This window comes from Ips typographus, linkage group LG2 (genome assembly GCF_016097725.1).
Source record: "Ips typographus isolate SLU linkage group LG2, UJ_Ityp_2.0, whole genome shotgun sequence".
NCBI lineage: Eukaryota > Metazoa > Arthropoda > Insecta > Coleoptera > Curculionidae > Ips > Ips typographus.
This window is the reverse complement of record NC_138423.1, coordinates 18,970,355-18,976,803: the sequence shown is the minus strand read 5'-3', so window position 1 is coordinate 18,976,803 and position 6,449 is coordinate 18,970,355.

Here is a 6,449-nt window from a genome sequence, read left to right as displayed (position 1 = left end):
GAGGAAAAATATTCTTCAATTGGAAACGAACACAAGTTAATGAGATTAAATTGACTTAAAGACAAGCAATCAAATCAATGAAATGGTTTAATTTAATACCATCATGTCTTAATTTTAGTTAATTAAGTAAGTTATTTTTAATAAGAATTTCTTTCAAATCTTTTTGTTGTAGCAAATTCTTTGTAATTGGATGGAAAAGCAAGGGCAATACAACATTTTGAAAACTCCTCTCCCTGATCAGTCTATGTATACACGGAGTTTCAGTGAAATTCAAACTTTTCTAAACTTTAAACCAAATTCAATCTTCAATGTGTATCTTTAAAGCGTTGGTGACATTTAACAAAACATTATACATTGTCTGAATAAAGAGAGTTCAAACAAATTTTATGTTTTCAGTATCGTATTCCTCAGCAGATTGGAGTCATTTGAGTGATGTTTGATTTATAATAAATCGATAGTAATTTAATGATTATATGGCTCATCAGAGTGGTTTAATCAACAAACAAAACCTCACACCATATAACCAAATCATATACATAAAACCGAATGATGCGGCATCTATGGAGCAGTTCCTAGACTTCTATTTCTACATTGCAACTGATAGAGTTAAGTACAGATGGCACCAGATGTTTCACAACGACAATTATTTGCCGTACAATATCTTTAAAAAACGCATTTGCTTGAAAATTTTGTTATATTATATGACTTTCTAAAAGTGAATAATTGATTTTTTTGTCAGACTTAGATGAAGCTGTAGAAATGTCTTAAATTAACTGTCTTCTTTTTACTACACTACGACTAAACGGAGAAAGATAGAAGTTAATAAGAATCATTAATTAAATAAGAATAAAAACATGAATTAATAAAGTAGATTCAATTAATCTGCTTTGACCGAGAAGAGAACTATCTAAACCTTTTGTGATATCAAGTCGAATCTAAGGGCGGTAAGATCAGAAATTTTTTTTAGTGGTCCTTGTAGTGCTTTCCAAGTTTCCTGAGCTATATCGGAAAACTAAAAATATTTTGGCAATATTATTAAAATTTACTTGGTTGATTCAATTTGGTTGAAATGTTTTATAAATAGGTCATTGAGGCAATTATTTAAAGTGCATAATATTGACTAATGATACGGAAAATGTACCTGTTAGTAAAATAACATATTATTGATCGCAGATACCTCTAAACAGACGTCAAACTATAGTCAAATATAATGGTAAGGTGGTTAAGAGTTGCCTAAAACTAGATTTTTTTGAGATAAAACTATTTTCTCTACTTTGACAGCCTTTAACTTTGTTATTTTGCCAATTACGGGACGCAAAACATCAAATTCTAAGCCAGGAAATACACTTTTAATCACCATGTATATCAAATATAATGAGTGGGTCAAAACTTTTCTAAAACTAGGATTTTTGAAGACCATTTTGACTTGAGCTGCCTTAATTGCCTAAAATTTTCAAAAGAAGATCTGATTAGCAATTTCTGCTTTTTTTTCAATTTAACTCTATAGTTTTATATATTTTTTAAAAAGTAATTTTTTGCTTATTCTAAGCCTGAAAAAATATAATAGTGTTCCATTTAATAACAAGTATGTTCGGTTCATATCTTAAAAACGATGTGCTTCAGACAAAAACGAATTAGGTATTTGGATTCTATGTTAAATTTTCTTTGGGAAGTCGAGAGGGTTTCCTAATAGCCATATTTTCAAAATCACCCTGTAGCTCAGAAACGGGGACAGCTCGACAGCTGTAGAGGAACGATTGCTCCACAAAAATCGATCCTAGGTTTGCAAAAACCGCTCTACCTTTGCTAGTTTTTGGAGATACCCCGTAAAACCATCGGATTTGAGACACCCGATACAAAACAATAAAACGACGATCTACTTGAAATTGTTGTTGTTATTTACCTAACAAGTTAGGAAAGTGGTATTTTCCTGCAGTTGGGTTGCGACTGGGCAAGCAGTTAAAGGGTGGGAAAGACGCTTTCCGCATGTGTTACGTATAAAATTTTTCCTACGTGTATCACTTAAAAAAGTGGAAAAGTGAACTTTACCGCATCAGTTTAAGTGTATTAATTTGTATGATAAGTTCTCACGTGATACAGAGAGCATTTGCGTAAATCGCAGCATTATTGTTAGTTTGTGCGTGGTCAGGATAAAAAACTGAGAAAAGGAGCATTTCTCGAAAATGCTATACATGTGGACTTAGTATGAGAAAGTAACTGAATCCTAATGTTAAAGTGACAAAAGAAACACTGTTTAGTAACATGTAAAAACAATATTGTATACATGGTTGCCTAACTAATGTAAAGAGAAAATTATATGTCAATCATACTTTTGACGTCACTAATACCTTCGTTTTTCAAACTTTAACTTTAAACGTCTTTATGCACCGAAGGATCAAAGATTCTTAAGCAGGTTTAGCCTTAGCTACACAAACCGTACAATTATTAACTGATTATGTAAAAAGCTAATATTGTGTAGAGAACAAAATACATTCACCGTTACGTTAAGAAAACTGCCACAAGTCAAAGCGTTATAAATGTTGCTTTTTAGTTCGTTTCATAAAAATTTGTTAGTAATCTTAAAATTAACAAAAAAAATCAGAGACTATAAAAACTAAAAGTTTTAAAAGTAAAGTTAATATAACTGCCAAACAGTGGAGTCACAAATTTTTCTACCATATTTTTGGTTGAATGGGTTATTGAGTGTTTAAAACAGATCAGGCAAAAGTATTTACAACTAAAAGAACAAAGCTTACTTATCAAAAGTTTTGCATTTGTATTTAGATTCACTCATTTATGTTTGTTATCTGCTAAGTGCATTACTTTAGCATTTGACAATGTTAAAATAGTAACTTACGTTACAAGTCCGGGAATGGGTTATTAAAGTACAAGTCTAGATGTTACGTATGTTAGAATTTCTAGATGAGTAGGTACTTTAATTGCATTTCAAGGAAAAGTATCGTAAAACGTTTTATGTCATACTGAACTAATCCTAATCTGTTATTTAATTCTTAGTTTTTGTTTGTGACTTCACACAACCCTATACATTTTTGACACCAACTGTTAAATAGGTTGCTAACAAAATTAAGTATATTACTTTGCCGGACTAATCAATGTAATGAATCATTTCCCGGACTGAAACCGAGTACGTAATAGAGCATATCATGATACAGTATAACATTTTCATAAATCAAGTTTGGTTGCAGATCTGCTGGCTTATTGCCTTGGTCGACAACCTCAATTCAAATCAATCCTATAGATAACTGAGTCAAAATTTGCTTAAATACAAGAAGGTGTCCATATTGCATTGCCTAACACTCAGTTTTAGGCCAATATTCAACATACCACCACTTGTAAGATTGGTGACAGGAAAAGCGGAAGCCCATAAAACAGTGGCACCTCGTCCACTTCCTTTCGAGGCGGCCGACAATTAAAAACGCTAACCATAGCGGGTTCTTAAACTGACCAAATTTGTCCATCGAAGCGAGCGTGGGCAGCCAGAACAACCGATTTATATGCAAAGAGGCGGACCTTCGTCGAATTAAGTCCACCTTCCGAATGTCGGTCACGTAGACTGGCCATTTCCTCCCCGATGCGATCGATCGTGGAATACAATGTGGAGTGCCGATGATGGTACTGATTCGAATGTTAATCAGGTGATGGTGACGGTGGTTCCTCGTTGAGTTACGACCTGGGATTTTTCTAGGAATTCCATTCTTAGTCAGTACTTTGGTTGGACTAAGAATACTTTGGTACACTCTGTTTTGAAGTTGTTTGAAGAAATAATATCAGATTGTGTGTGACGTAGTTTGACAGTTAAAGTACCAGTTTCAGACCAACATTAACTCCATACAGCTTATAATACTTTCTTGACACATTCCTTCAAAATGTAGTACCTGTAAAGAATATCAATATATAAGAGAGGTAATATTCCCGCTCTATCACCTCCCGATAAGCGACATATTTTCAACTTTTCTTTGATAACCAAAAATGTACTCGACTTTAGTAAATTCAGTTTCATATGCAATCTTTGCTAACTTCCCATCTTACCCAATTGGGACCGCTAAACTTAAACCACCTTTAAATTCAGCCTCATCTAAGCAATCTAAATGCAACCACAAAACTTTCCTTCCTCCGAAAGCGGATGAAAAAATCACACACAAGGCGTAATATTTACCTACTTTATGGCACTTGTATAACGCTGTGGTTCCATAAACACAATATAAAATCAGTGTTTGTCTAGTGTAACCTTCCTTCAACACATATTTGCTAGTAAACGCTCCATTCTTTGATATAAAAAAAAAACACAAATATATGACCGCAATTTGCCGGGAAATTGTCTAACCGTCATTAATTGACTGCCCTCGTATCTAAGATTAGTATGTAAACGTTTGGTGCACACACACGCAATATATCAAAATTCTAACGAAATTAGGATGACAAATGTCAAACGGTTTGTCCCAACCAATAAAAAAAAACATATTTGACTAGAAGTCAAGTCAATTTAACGTTAATTCAGAAACCATGGCAGAGGTAAAGAAAAAGTAAAAACAAATTATATACATCCTGTTTAAGAAAAAGTTACAAACCAAAAAAAAAACAACTTTTAAAATGGAATATTCTGTAAACATATTTTTTAGAAAATCTATGGCTTTTTTGAAAATTTTCTCTAAAAAAAAGATTTACTAAAAACAATTCACAACGACATCATCGTGGCCTAGTTTGATTTTCGATATATGTGTGTGATTACGAGGGGGCGGTCAAAAGTGCCAGTATATAACAAAAGTGGGGATTGTTTTAAGCAGTGTCTATGAGTTGGTACTGTTCGGGCGGAGCACGTGCTATCGAGGAAGTGATTCAGTAGCCGATTATCGTAGTAGTTTGCGGTACTCGGTACTGTGATAAGGGCTCTAACTTCAGTGTGTATCGCGCTTTCACTACGAACAGTCGCTTCCATTAGCATCCAATAAGTTAGTGTATTTAGTGTCTGGTAGTACCAAAGTGAATCCAAAATAGCAACGGTGAGATTTTGAACTTATGTAACCAATTTTTGTATTTGTATTATTAACAGTGCGGTTCTTAATTTGAAGTTAAGCCTAGTTGCGCACCTATAGATACTTAGATTTCTTCAGTTTACAAGCAATTAACATGTACGGTTTACAGCTTAAAATCCTATAACAAACGCGTACATAAATCATAAAGACCCATACTAACAAACTGTGTGTTTTATTACGTGCTGGAAAAACAAAGATTGAAATTATTAGAAAAAAATGTACCGCCACTGTGATTTACTTATCTGTTTCATAAGAGGTTCTAACAAGCTTTTCAGGTTTTTAAGCAGCGATTACCAGAAAGGTGCTAACAAAAAAAACAGTGCAGAAGAGTGTTGAAAGGTTGAGAAGGCAAGATGTCGGCATAGCTGAATGTATTTGACTCGGCTGTGTCTCATCAAGCCAGCTTGTACCTTTTCAAATTCTACAATCCGACGAACAAACGATTCAGTAAGTTAATAATTACCGATGCTCGACCAGAACCACAAATTATAAGCACCTATTGTGTTTCTAAAACTTGTGCGTGACACACACTGTAAAATTCCATTAACGCCTCACGAATGCTAATTCAATTTTCACCATTTTGCAGAACTACTTAGCAATTTTAATGTGTCTGCCCAATTTTTCAAGACTCTGTACTCAACCGTGGCGACACTTTTAAACATATAATCATATGCCACCCATAAAGATGATGAGATTTGTATTGTTGCGTTAATTTCCAATTTAACAGCCACAATATGTAAGCAATATAATTGTGTAACTCATATTCAAGCATGAAAACTCAAACTTTTTATCATCTTTTTTTATTTTTAATTGCCTAAAATAACAAAGAATATCCAAAATACTTTTTGTGATTCAGTGTTATCACACCTACATGAACAATGGAATCATTTTGTTTGTTATAGCCACACATCTGTCAGTCGAACTGATAAAATTAGAAAAAAAAGATTTGAGTTGTCCATATTAGTTTTTTGAGTTTTACATAAGACATTGGTTTTTTAAGAAGATTTTGAAAGGATTTCCATAAAGCAGATTCCAAAAAAATACGACAAAATGCAAAGCGTTATCGTTTTTTTTGATTTGCTAAAAAATGCAGTTTTTTGATCTTTTAAGAAAGGATGCCAATTACATTTCACATGGATTTTTATTACTTATGCTTATTAGAATTATTCTTTCATTTACCAGAAGGTTTTAGTTTGTATTTTGATATTTTATAAATCGAATTTTCAAGTATTTGATAATTTTGAAAATATTAGTATCTCCCTTTATAAAAGGACTAGCGCACTAAATTTGTGAGTTGAACTCCTGAAAATGGGTAATTCTATACCCAAAACTGGTTGAGCGAGTCTTTAACTCCTGAAAGGTAAAATAAAGGTATGAAACAATAACTAATGTATT